We start from the raw sequence: 14,444 nt of genomic DNA on the forward strand, positions 1-14,444 counted from the left end.
CTAGGAACCTTACATAGGGGGACGGAAACAAAGCCGTCTTGAGGCTCTATTCATATCTCACTGTGTTGTACTAATAATGGAGACCACAGGTCACATTGAGATGTTCACCTTCTCCCACTTACTATTTTTTTTTTTAAAATGTGTTTTATTAAACAGATCAATTAATTACAAATTAATTACTAGTTTATTAATAACCCTATGATTGTAATTAATTACAAAATAGATTTAATTATAAAAGAGCTTGTTTCTATAATTAATGTGATATAAATAATTACTCATTACATTCATCTAACTTTACTAAAACACCTATAAAAACTATTGCATTTATTATGGTGTGAGCTACAAAGTTTTAACTAATTTAATACTTAGTCATTTACATGCAATTGATTTCTCCAAAACAATTCACATAAACAGTTAGGACAATCCTAAATAATCATGTTTCTAAAATATGCACGATTAATGAAAATTGTGTGGGGTTTCATGAATGGCATATAATTGACTAATGCATGATCATGTTATCAATCAAACATTAATTAATATTTTTTTAAATAAATAAACAATAAATGATGAACCGAGTACTATTTGGTATTTCTAAATTTACAACCTTTGAAAAAATATAAATAAATTTTCAAAATAGCATTTAAGTTATTTTCAAGACTTCAAGAATATTTCTCCTCTCTTTTAGGCTTTCTTGCTAATCTTTAGGAATTCGTTAGGCGCAACTAATTAATTAGAAACTAACTTTCCAATTAATTTATTTATTTAATTAAATAACAATTTTTGTCATCTTTTTAATTTAGTTGAATTTAAATAATTAAATAATCAAATTCAAATAATTATTTAAACTTACGATAAAATTTTAACCAACTAAAATATATTTTATTTTTCTAATAAAAATAAAATAAGATAATCAAACTTTTAAATTCGAACAATTTTAAAAATTAATTAAATAAAAGATTAATTGCAAAAAATAGGATCTAGCTATGGGCACCAAGATTGGTGCCCTAGACCACTAGGGTCGCACGACACCATGGGAGCTAAGGGCTTGGGTTGGTGGCTGTTGCAGGCAGTGAGCACAGCACCTGGGGTGCGCACGGGCTGCAGTGGTGAACGCAGTAGGCAGCTGGGATGGGACATGCGGTGCGTGTTGCGCAGGGGTCGCGACAAGCATGTAGGGCAAGGGAGGCCTGGGGCGCACACGGTAATAGGGAGGCTCGAGCTCGGCACTCGGGTTTGCAGGTAGGCACAGGTGCTCCTTGAGACTCAATGTGCGCATGATGCGCACTAAGCAACGACTCGGGCTGGTGCGTGCTGCTACGGCTCGGGCCACAGGCTTGGGTCCTTCTTTCTTCTTTGTGTACATATTTTTAAAATACATATTTCAAAAATAAAATTTTACAAAAATCCTATGCTCTTTATGACCTGCACAAGATCTAGAAATTATAATTCCTAACCCAATAACACCATATAATTAACGATCAATCATTCAACCATACATTCAAAAACACATATCCATCCATTCAATATACATATCAACATACATATAAAAAATGCAAGAAACTCACACATCATTTTATATATATATATATGTGTGTGTGTGTGTGTGTGTGTGTGTGTGTGTGTGTGTGTGTGTGTGTAGACTGCTCTTATACCAATTGTTGGTATTAAAAGAGAAAATCAAAGATACGCAGCGGGGAATGGGCCCTTTTAATAATTATTAATACCAGCCAAGAACATACACACACACACACACACACACATATATATATTAAATCACATACAATCATATTAGAGATTACCTCATGTAGCCTATCAAGTGTCCTCGAATCTTTTTGTATAAAATCAACGATCTTCCTATCCATGTTCTGAAAGCTCACACCTTGATCTTCTAGACCAATCCTCAAACACACAAGGATGTGTGTGGGCACATAGGATTCAAAATGTTGATTTATGACTCTCTAGATGTACTCAAAACATGAGATTTAGAGAGGTTTGATAGAGAGAAGATATATTGGATAGTTTTCAGGTTTAGGAAAAACTATCGCTTTCTTTTTTAAAGAGAGAGTCTGACAGTCTATGAAAACACAAAACTTAAAAAGTATCGCTTCTTTTCAGGTTTATATAGATAATTAACTAATTTAATTAATCTTTATTTTATTAAAATAAAATTGATCAGTTATAACCTTGTTTAGTGATATCATATAAAAATTATTAAATAAACAAATTATTTGAAATTCAAAATTTAAATCCCAGAGATAGGAAATTCCTGTGTTTAGCGCCACACTCATTGTACAGTCACTGTGTTGACCACACTATTAGGGTTATCCCTAATTTTTTTCATTTGTTTATTTAATTAATATTTAAGACAATATATTTATCCCAAAATAAATATCAGTTAATTCAAAATTGACTTTATCTTAAAATATCATTTTATATAAATAAATAAATATCTTATTCTAAGTAAGATAATTATTAATCTCTCTTTATATATTAATTCAAACAAGATTAATATTAATTTAACCTATATTTTTTTTAAATAAAAACTATATAGTTAAATAATTATTTCATTCATAATTAATCAATTGCTTATAATTATCACATAATTATTTCCTTGCCCTGGAAAATTAATTCCTTTGCAATTAAGTCCTCTCTACAAATCTTTCTTTTGACATCCTTACCCTTGACAGTGTAGGACAGAGGTGATCTGGGGACCATGGACCTATAATAGGAAGCTCCAATAAACTAGATTATTAATTAAACTTTTTAATCCAATAATCTTATTTATTAATTTCATGATTACTCCACTATAAATATGGAATTTTACTCTAAGTATTTATAGAATTATCTTTATAGAGTTTTCTCTTGTAGTCTATTGAAATAATCAATAAATGCAGTTTTGTCCTCCATTTATTGGTTTGTTAATTAGAGTTGGTCAAAATTACTGTTTTACCCTTCTAATTACCTATTGATCCTTGAGTACCATTAATTCACTAGCGAATAATTAATCTATAATGAAATTATATATTTGAGCTCAATAACTATTTAGTTACAGAATTAACCCTTAAGGGAACCAATATTCAATCTGTTAGGAAAGTATGGATTCCATTATTGTAATTCATTTTCCTAGCCATTCATGATATTGAATCTCCAAAACAAAAATCATTAGCCTCATTATACTAAGAAACCTTAACGAGTGAATCAAAGATCCAATAAACACAAATAAGAATTTATGAATACTTAGGATTTAGACTGATCTACAAATGACCATCTATTATGATAACAATCAAATTTTTATGCCAAATGACAAGTTTATAAAGATAATTATTTTTTTATAGGTCTTGACATATATACTCTCTTATACATACAACACCTTTACTAAGATGTCTATCCACATCAATAATCCAATATCACTGCGCAACTGAGATGACTTTGAAGGAGAAAAGAATTAAAAAATAAAAAAATTGGCCATCTCCTCCCAAGTAGTGATGGAGTCGGGTTGTAAAGATTGTAACCAATCCTTCTAATGACATCATTAGTAACACCATTCATCTTCACTGTGGTGCAGACCTCTAGAAAATAAATAGCCAAATGGATATTAGGATTCATTAGTGGCCAATCCCTCAAATTGATTATGTAGTACCATATTCACTAATGTAGGTTTCAACTCAAAATTATTAGCATCAATGGTTGGATTTGTAATCCTATAGAGGTTCTCATTAACAGCAGGCATACAGAAATCATGAAATGTATGTTGTTGTAACATCGTGGATAACAAAGACCGTTACACTGTGCTTTTAAAATAGTGCTTAACTTTCTAAGCAAGTCATTTGAACTTAAATGTGTAACTAAAGACTAAGTTAAGGTTAAGTATTAAAAGCTTCGGTCAACAAAATGGTTACTTTTCATTAAAATATTAAGTTTACACACGGGATCCCAAAATCAGTTTGTAGATTTGAAAAAAAAAACAAACAGATTACAACTTAACCGTCCTAAGCGGCAAAATAGGGTTTAACCCTAGTTCCCTCCAAGCTATCCCGACCGTGGCGATCGAGCAGGCTGCATATGACACACCGCCCCTGAAGCTCTCCACCTCATGGTTGGTCCCGCTATCCCTTTCCTTACCTGAACCACGTAGCACCCGTGAGCCAAGACTCGGTAAAAAAACTTAATCCATCATGCACAACTAGGCAACAGTATAAAACAGTGAACATAAACCATCAAATTCAATTAACAATAGAATATAAATAACCAACCAACAGTAATATTCAAATCAATCAAATATGTAAACCAAACTCATCAAACAATAGAAATGATCAAGTCTGAACCACACTTTTGTTTATGGTATAATATGCGGGCCCAACGCCCTTAGGTTGAGTCCTCTGGTCTCTTAGCCTACCCCAGCACCCTTAGGCCAGGTTGCATTCTGCACGCTTACTATCGGCCCCCGGCACCCTTAGGCCGGCCTGCAAACAAATGCACAATGCATAGCAAGTAATCAATGGCAGTGTATACTGTTGGAAAACCAATCAGAGCACGCAACAAAAAACTTTGCGTGGTGGGCCCATTGTGGTTTTATTGTTATGAAACAACACAACAAAAACATACAAAAAAATTCAATAATCATATAAACAATTTATATGACCAATAAAACAATCCAGAAATATTATCATACATTACTATTAATCATGCAACAAATATATATAAATATACAATATATTTATATATATAACATATAAACACAAAATATCAAGAACATGAAGTTTTACCTCTTGAAGCCTATCAAGTGTCCTTGAGTCTTTTCATATTTTTATCGATCTTCCTATCCAAAGCTTTGAGTACTCAAACCACAATCATCCGTAGTGTTCTCTACACCCCAAGATGTGTGTGGGCACATAGAGAACATGGGTTTGTATTTTAGGAATCACAAGTATTTCTCAACACATGAGAACTTGGATTATGGTCTAAGAATGGCTAGAATAAAGAAGAAGAAATAAAGAGAGTTTTTGTCTGACAAAAGCTCTAAGAACTATTCTAAATTTTCTCTGTATTGTTGTGTGTCTCTTGTCTTTTTATTTCTTCTTCTTCTATATCATATATATAGAGATTTATGTTACCTTATTATTCCTAATAATAATAATATAAAATATTATAATAATGATGATAGAATTAGATTTTAGGTAAAAGCCTAACTTACCTTATTTAAAAATTAATTTTCAAATTATTAAATAATTAAATAAAATAAAATAAAACTACACAGATACAATATTTGTATAGTGGTATACGCATGGCACTGTCCTTGGACTGTGTTAGGCATGTATTGCTATTCCCTTTTCAGGGATTTTGTATTTTTCTTTTATTTAATTATTTAACTAAATCAATCTCCCACAAAATAAGGTGTTAATCTTTTTAAGGAAAATATGACAACCATATTTCAAAATTTAAATTCCAAATTCAAAATTCAAATTGATGATCATCATTATCATATGTTGACCCGCGATTTGGCCAACGACACGGAGTCAAATATACGACGGGAATCTAATGGAAAAGAAAAAAACACCAAGGATTTATAGTGGTTCTGCCCCAAAGAATGGTAATGACCTACGTCCACTTAGTGCTATTATTAATATTGAATCTCAAAGCCGTGATCAAAGAACTAGGGTTCTTGAGTTTCACAAACCTTGGAAGAAATACAATGGAACGATGGATAATCGCACAATAGCTCTCTCACAATATTCTAAAAAAAAAATCTCTAAATCCAAAAGTCCCTTCCTTGAGCTATTTCATGCATATTTATAGGCTCAAGGAGGGTTACATGGGCCAATGGGCCTTAACTTTCCTTAATAACCGCGTATCAATGTAATAATGAGGAAATATTCAATGCAATTATTATAAGATTACAATCTTAGAAGTAAATAAATCAAGTTATATGACCAGCTTAGTCGTATCTAATAGTTAAGCCTGACGAAGTGATGTGCTTCTGTTCGATAGTCGAACAACACTTCCGCCACATGTCAACCATATGGGAGAAATCCTTGCCACGTCATCAGTAGTTGTTTTTTGGGTAAACATTTGCCCCCAAGTTTATTTATTGCGACCAGTAATAAGTAAACTTAGGAAATTGACCCTTCGAATACCCCACGAAATCTGTCAGAGTCGCCCGTGCTTTGTTGAAAAAAGTGATCAATCATGTCCAATCAAGTCTTTGTGGTTTCCCAAGAACTAGTTTGACGACTATTACACTTCCCCATGCTTTGAAAAAGGTAATTCATGATTACTTCTTCTACCGTGTCGCAATCACTATAAATAATACCCCAAATCCACATTTTTACTTTTTACTTTTCACTCGCCATCTCCTCTCCAAGAACTGCGAAGAACTTCCATCTTCAGAGCCCAGAAATCCTAGGAACTCACATCCGAACGCTCTAAAGCTTTTGTGTTCAGACTTCGTGTTCAGACTCCGTTTTTCATCTAAGTAAGTTTCACGAACTCCTTAGACGTTTGAGTTGCCATGCAAAACTGTTTCATACTTATTTTTATCTCTGAACCTTTGAATGTTCTTGGTTGAAACTGTATATCAATAGATGCTTGATAGGGTAGTGAAGTAACATTTCATAGGAGTTAGGAGCCAGTTTGGTAGTTGAGATTGTATACTTAAGGGCGTAAAATCGAAGTAAAAATTCAATTTTTAAGCTAGTTGAAAAATTAGGTTTTTCCTGCCCCTTCGGAGTCGAAAAAGCTTTTTTCTGAATAACTTTTTACTTCCACTTTTTAATCTGTTTCTCAAACTGCTCGAATAAAATTTATTGTTTTTGCTAGAATGTTGCTGGCCGTATAAAAGCTTAATTTTTATACGCGAGCAACGTTATCCCAACTCTCAACACATATTTTTAGGCTTTACTTTCTCATCTCCCCCTTTCTCTATTCGCAGCTTTTCATGCAAGATCCGTGGAGAGGTGAGAGGCCTATCGACGATGACTTGCTTGCCCAATTGCTTGAAGACAAGGAGCAACTATCGCTGCTGATACCAGAAATTCCTTTTTCTCGAACTCCACCCATTAGACCTCAATCAAACCTTCCAACCATGGGTAGAGTAAAATCCACTGCCCAGAAAAAGAAAACACAAAAACCTTCTGCAAACCAGCTTGCCCCCCAAGCAGAAATTCCCTCGACCAGTGGTCGAGAAAGAAATATCCCCGACCCTAGCATCCAAACTCACGCTCAACTTCGAAATGCCACTCAACCATATGTTGAATGGTACGTCGCCCCTTCTAGCCGAGTTACGATTAGGATGATTTCCAATTACATTAAAAAATATGGACTTCCTGGGGTGACTCTAGTCCAACCCACCAAAGACCAACGTGCGAACTTGCCTGGAGGCGTTTTCAGCGCCTGGTTGAGATATCACATTGAGGCAGGAACGATCCTGCCTCTTCATCCTTTCTTCCAGGGAGTGGCCAATTATTTCGGGGTCGCTCCATTTCAAATAACTCCCAATGGATATAGAATTCTTTATGCACTATATATCCTCTATAGCCATAATAAATGGCCCGTCCCCACGCCACATGAGGTCAACTACTTGTTCGACCTAAAATCCAACCCCAACCAGGAAAACACAAGGTTCTTCCACTTCTGTCACTAGGAAACAGGTCGCACATTCCTGACTGATACTACTTTTATCTCGAACGTGGGGAAGTACCATCTGAAGTACTTTCTGACGACTGACATGGTCGCGAACAACTTGGCCTTCACACAAGGAGGTAAAGTCTTTGTACCACTGGTCGTTTATTTTTCTTTAATTTTTTTGCTGCATTTCCCTTAGAAATTTAGTGCGTTTCAGACCCATGGTTGTGACCAGACCCTACTCCAAACATGGTGATCCGATCAGCCCTCTTGCCCAGCATGACTGACATAGAGAAAAGTGTCAAACAGCTGGTCACAGAGGCCAATCTGAGATTGGTCGACCTTTTGACTCTTCACCAGGATGTGAGGGAATCTACTACGGGGAGTGCTACCGGCACTGAAGTCCCCGAACAACAGCTAGATGTGTCACAACCTCCTTCGAGGAGGGCAACTGGGGTGACCATCAACGAGCCAACTGGTGCCCCCCGACCTGCTGCTGCACCGGCCCCTCCAGGGAAGGGAAAGAAGAAGGCCACAGAGCCTATTCTTGAGTCGTCGGAAGAGAACAGTACTGATCTTTTGCTCTTAGATAGTTTGCCAATTCCCTGTCACTTGTTTGACGAGGATGACAATTTTAAGTACGCTCCCAATTTAGATTCAGACTTCTTCATGCCAGAGAGTGAGTGTAACATTAGTAGAGTATATAATGTAGCGACCAATAATGATAGCTCGGGTATTTTACCTACAATTTTCTTTGTTTCTTTTCTTGACATAACATACTCAATCGTATGTACTATCTCACTGTTCGCGTATTTGCTTTTCTTACAGACATGGACTCCGTGAATGTGTTCGACATGTACAGTGCCCCCGAGGCTCCTGAAGTTTCCATGAGCAAGAAGAAAATGAGTAAGCGGCATCCTGGAAAAAGCAGTAAAGCGCCTTCGGCAAAGAAAACTCATACTGCAGACCCTCCGACAGACGGACCGTCAACAAATGCAACACCACCTCCTCCTCTCGAGTAGCAAACTCCTCCTGCTCTGGTCGAGTCGACACCTTCTCCACCGGCTCCAACCGACCAGACTCAGCAGGCTGCTCCTGCTTCCATAGGGGGCGACATATCGAGTCATGCCTTAAGATCGGCCAAATACAAAGATGGCCAAAATTTTGAGGCACGAATGTTGCCGAGAGGCGATGGAGGGGACAGAGACGATGGACGTCGACCAAATCTTAACCCACACACTAAACGAGCTTGCCAGTGTAAGTCATCTTTTTCTGTGGAGATAGCCCTTTTATACATTACAGTCAGTTTAACTTTTGCTCTGATCGCAGGCAATGCTGACTGTTACTGCTGGCCGGCTCCGCTCGAGTGCTATCACCGAGCAGTCCAGGACTTCCGAGAAACGGCACGCTGAAGAACTCAAAATTGCCGAAGCGAAATATGCTGAACAGCTTGAGGCGGCCTAGAAGACAAATGCAGTGCTGCTTGAGGAGAAGAACAAGCTGGTTGAGGAGTTAAGGGAGAAGCAGACTGCTCTGGACAAGGCCGTCAAGCAAAGAGACCAGTTCAAGGAGTCTAACCGCGTCAACTATCGCGAGGCTAAAAAGCTCAACGAGGACTTGATTGCAAGCAGACAAGAGATTACAACATTGGAGGGTCGGATCGAGAAGCTTGAAAAATCCAACACCAGCAATTTGGAAAGGTACAAGAATGCCACGGTTAAGTGTTTCTATGACTTCTAGAAACATAACCAGGAGGCTAATTTCAGCTATCTTCCCGAGCGCACACGGCATGCTGAGATAGCCCGTTGCGTTGCTCGCTTGGCGAAAGAAGAGAGAGAAAAGGTACCTACCTCGCCCGAAATCTCCTTGGTCACTGGTGTAGAAGGGGCTGACAATGACGTTACAATTGTCGTTGACCAGGGCACCTCTCAAGATCCTCCAACCTCGTAGTTTGCTATTTTTCTTTTACTCTTTAATCTTTTAAGTACACGGCCTACGGGTCGTGATGTAAAGACACTTTAATTTTCTAGTTAAACTTTTATTGCTGCACGGGCAGCTTTTACTTTTAATTGAACAATTACATCCGAGCAGTGATTGCTCACGGTGTAAAAGGTTTCCTTAAGATATTATAATATTTGCATTTTATTATAACATCTGTTCGCATGACCGAACTTAGCATTGTACTTTGGTTTGATTTAACAAAATATAAAATTTTGAAAAATACTCTAAGTACCCCTAGCATGCTTTCACTTATTTTGCTCATGTGTTTACATACATTTCGATATGCTTTGCCTACTGGATACCTTATATGCCCCCCAAGTGATCGAGGAGCTCTAGGTCCTTGGTCACTTGCCTTGACCAAAACCTGTTCGAACATTATTGCTCGGAGCAAAATAATTAAAATTATAATACAACAAAACAACACACGTAATGAGCAAATACTTGTATAAAATACAATAAGTGGCAAGAATGGCTGGCTATGCACAGTCCCTTATATTTCTCGTAATAAATGGACAAAACATGTCTGTACGAGTGATCAATAATATCTTACACTTATAAGCGATTAGTCACATAAAATGACCAACCATTTTTCATAACTTGTAAAAGGTAAAATTAATACTAACCATTCCTTTTTCTACCTCAAGTTTATTTGTATCTTTTTGTCAATAGTTGTATTTTCTATTTCAATTCTCTTCTTCTTCTTTCTCTATTTTATTTGTATTTTCAGTTATAGAGTTGTAACACTTTATTTAATCAATCCTTGTCTATTGTAATATTTTGCATAGAGTTGTAATATTATTAATCATTTCCATTGAGGAAATTTATATTTTCCTAACACAAAGTTCGAGAAAGAAAATTCAGTGTTGGAGACCTTGTGCTCCGAAGAGTTTTTCTTAACACTCGCGACCAAGTTGCTGGAGTACTCGGGCCAAATTGGGAAGGACCTTACCAAATTGATGAAGTCCTTCACCCAGGTACTTCTAAACTTGAACGCTTAAATGGAGATCTTGTTCCTCGATATTGGAATGGAGAACACCTGCGCAAGTATTATTAATGAACAATTCTTCTTAAAGAATTGGCTTGTATAAATTTTACTTTTTACAAGTTTTGTGTAAGATCTTATTGATCACTCGTAAAGACATGTTTAGTCCATTTACTACGAGAATAAAAGGGACTGTGCTCAGCCAGTCATTTCTTGCCAACTATTGTATTTATTACAAGTATTTGCTCATTACGTGTGTTGTTTTGCTGTATTTTAATTCTAATCACATTGCTACGAGCAGTAACGTTCGGGCAGGTTCTAGTCAAGGCAAGTGACTAAGGACCTAAAGCTCCCTGATCACTTGGGGGCATACGAGGTACAAGTAAGCAAAGCATATCGTTAAAAGGTATGTAAACACATGAGCAAAATAAGGGAAAGCATGCTACAGCACTTAGAGTATTTTTCAAAATGTTAGTATTTTGTTAAATCAAACCAAAGTGCTATGCTAAGCTCGGTCATGCGAACAATTAGATGATATAATATGCAAATATAATATAATATCAAAGCGATCCTTTTACACCGCAAGTAGTGACTGCTTGGATGTAATTGTTTAAAATAAAAGTAAAAGCTGCCCGTGTAGCAAAATCAAAGAAAAATTATATTGTCTATACATCACGACCCGTAGGTCGTGTAGTTAAAAAAAAAAAGAAATATAAAAGAAAAAGAATTATGGAGCTTGAGGAGCTGGAGGATCCTGGGCAGGAGTCTGGTCGATGGCATCATTATCTGTACCCTCCATCCCGGTGGCCAGCGAGATTTCGGGGGAAGCAGGGACCCTCGATCCCTCTTCTTTGGCTAGTTGAGCTGCGCAACGAGCCAGCTCGGCTTCCCTTGCGTTCTCAGGGAGATAATCAAAATTGGCACCCTGATTGTGCTTCCAAAAATCATAGAAGCTCCTCAGAGTAGCATTTTTGTACCTCTCTAAGTTAGCAGCATTAGTCTTCTCCAAGTCCTTGACTCGGGCCTCCATATCTCTGGTTTCTAGCCTGCTCGCGATTAAGTCCAGCTCGAGTTGCTTAGCCACCTTATAATTAGAGCGGTTGGACTCCTTGTACTGGTCCCTCAGCTCGCGGGCTTTCTCCAGAGATTTTAGCTTCTCCTCCAACTCCTTGGCCAGTTGGGCCTTCTCTGCGGTCGCCGCCGCCAGCTGGCCGGCATGCCTGGCCTCAGCCGCTCTGAGTTCGTCCTCGTACCGTTGATCCGAGTTTCTGGCCTCCTCGGTAACAGCACCCAGGCGGATGCGACCAGCAGTAAGAGTCAGCATGGCCTGCATTCGAAACAAACAGTAAAATTACCAAAAGCCTAATGTCACAAAGGAGACAACTTACACTGGTGAACTCATTCAGCGCACGGTTCAGAATCGGGTCAACGCCCATCGTCTCCATAGCCACCATTGTCGCTCGGCAGCGAATGTGCTTCACAATTTTGGTAAACCTCTCCTTGATCAGCCTAAAGGAGTGGCCAACCATCAGGTTCCCAGTTGAAGCAGAACCTTTCTGCTGGGTTTGATCAGATGGAGCGGCAGGGGAAAGAGTTGGCCCGGCCGCAGCAGGTGGAGTCTGCTACTCGCGGTGGGAAGATGGAGTCGCGGTGGCAGAAGGCCCTTCCGCCGGAGATCCTGTGTTCTGAGCCTTCTTCGCAGCAGGCGCTTTGCTGCTCTCCCCAGCATGTCTCTTGCTGGCTTTCTTTTTGCTCGGAGGGGCAGCAGCAGCCTCTGAGTTGCTGTAAAGGTCGAAGACATTCGAGGAGTCCATACCTGAAAAGTAAGAACAAGGCCAAGCCGTGAGATAACATGCATAGCCAAACACATTACATCAGAAAAAGAAGCAAAAAAGGATTGCAAAGTCCAATACCCGAGCTATTATTACTGGTTGCTACACTACAGACTCTACTAGTCTTACACTCATTCTTTGATACGAAGAAGTTTGGCCCTAAGTGTGGAGCATATTTAAAATTGACGTCCCCGTCGAACAGATGACAGGGAATTGGCAAATTGTTTAAAAGTGAAATTACTATACCGTTGTCATCCGATGAGTCGTCAGAGAGTTCGGCAGGCTCGGTGGCCTTCTGCTTTCCTTTTCCTTTGGGGGCCGAGGGCCTCTCTACCCGATGAGTGCTAGTAGGTTCCTTGATTGTGACCCCAGTTGGTCTCCTCCGCGGAGGAGATGCTTGGGGTTGCTGCTCGGGTTCCTCTTCGGTACAAGCACTCCCTGCCAAAGGCCCCCTCGTATTTGATTGAGGGTTCCAGAGGCCAGCCTGTTGGGGTTTTATGCCCTAATTAAAACCCAAATTCTTTGTAATCTCATTTTATTATCAATAAAATAATAGAAATCGTTTTTGACTTGGTCAATCACTTTGCTCACATGTTTTATTTTCATGATTATTTGTTTAATATAAACTTCTATTAAATCCCGAGCATATAGCTAATCTTATTTATAGTGATGTAATCACAGTGGAATATAAATATGATTATATGTTCGAAATAAGTTAGTCCTAAGATTAGTCAGTGCACCAGATTTACATTGACTTGCCAATCTACGATATGATCTACTTACACATTACAGTGTTATGTTCTTTCCAGAACATTAGCAAAGTAGATAAGATCGGATGAATTTGTTACATCGGACAGGACCGATATTGACAGTTGATAAGATAAGTAAACATACCGTTATTATCTATTCTAATCATATCATATAGTTGACCATAGGTCAATTCAATCTCAATTCTGAGTGGTTAGTATTCTAACTGATTGTATTATTTGAGTTCTTTGACTTTTTCGTTACCAGCTTACCCTATGGACTAGCCCATACTTACATCTTGGGAACTCGGTAGTATAATTGAGTGGGAGTGTTAATCATAGATATGAACATCTATAGCTTCTGATGAAGAAGTGAAACTATGGTTTCCTTTTAGTTTGGTTCAAGGTGTTAAATGATAGAGATCTCATTTCAGTAATTAAATTAGTTTACTGAAATATCATTTACAAGGAACTAAGTGTTTTAAGGATAAAATACAATGAGAGGTAAGACGGTATTTTAGTCCTATCTCATTGTAGACCGTCTATAGAGGATTGAGTGACAATTATGGTTGTAACAATGGATAATTAATAGCGTATCTATATTTGTTATAGAGCGTTCTATGAATTCAAGAGTGCAATTCCAAGTCTATAGTGGAGTCACGAGGAATTAATAAGTTAGTAAATTTATTTGTTAGATTTATGATAACTTATTGGAGCTTGATTTCATAGGCCCATGGTCCCCATTGTACCTTGGATAAAATCATCTAGATAGTCTCAATTAATTGATTTAATCATCAATTAAGATTATCAAAGTTGACCAGGTCAATTTTGGATAGTTTCACAGAGTTGTGTAATTTTGAGAAGAAAAGAGAATTTATGGCAAATTTATTAATTAAGATAAATTGATATCTAAATTAATAAATAAATTTAAATCAAGGTTCAAATTATAAATAATTAATTTTATAAAGGATTTAAATAATTATTTAATTAATTAAATCAATAGAAAATAATACAGGCCTTGATTTTAAGTCTAATGGGCTTATAATCAAATGGGAAATTTCACGGGCCTATAGCCCATGATAATTTCGACCTAGGGCTTCAAAATGGCTGTTATTTTATTGATTTTTTAATTAAATTAATTGGCCTAATTGAGTCTATAAAAGGAGTGCTTAGAGAGAAGATTTCAGAGACGACAGATAAGTCACAAGTCAGATTTTCTGATAGTTTTATATTCTCTCTAAACACAAGTCCTTTTCTAAGCCA

This window comes from Humulus lupulus, chromosome 7 (genome assembly GCF_963169125.1).
Source record: "Humulus lupulus chromosome 7, drHumLupu1.1, whole genome shotgun sequence".
In the NCBI taxonomy this organism is placed as follows: domain Eukaryota; kingdom Viridiplantae; phylum Streptophyta; class Magnoliopsida; order Rosales; family Cannabaceae; genus Humulus; species Humulus lupulus.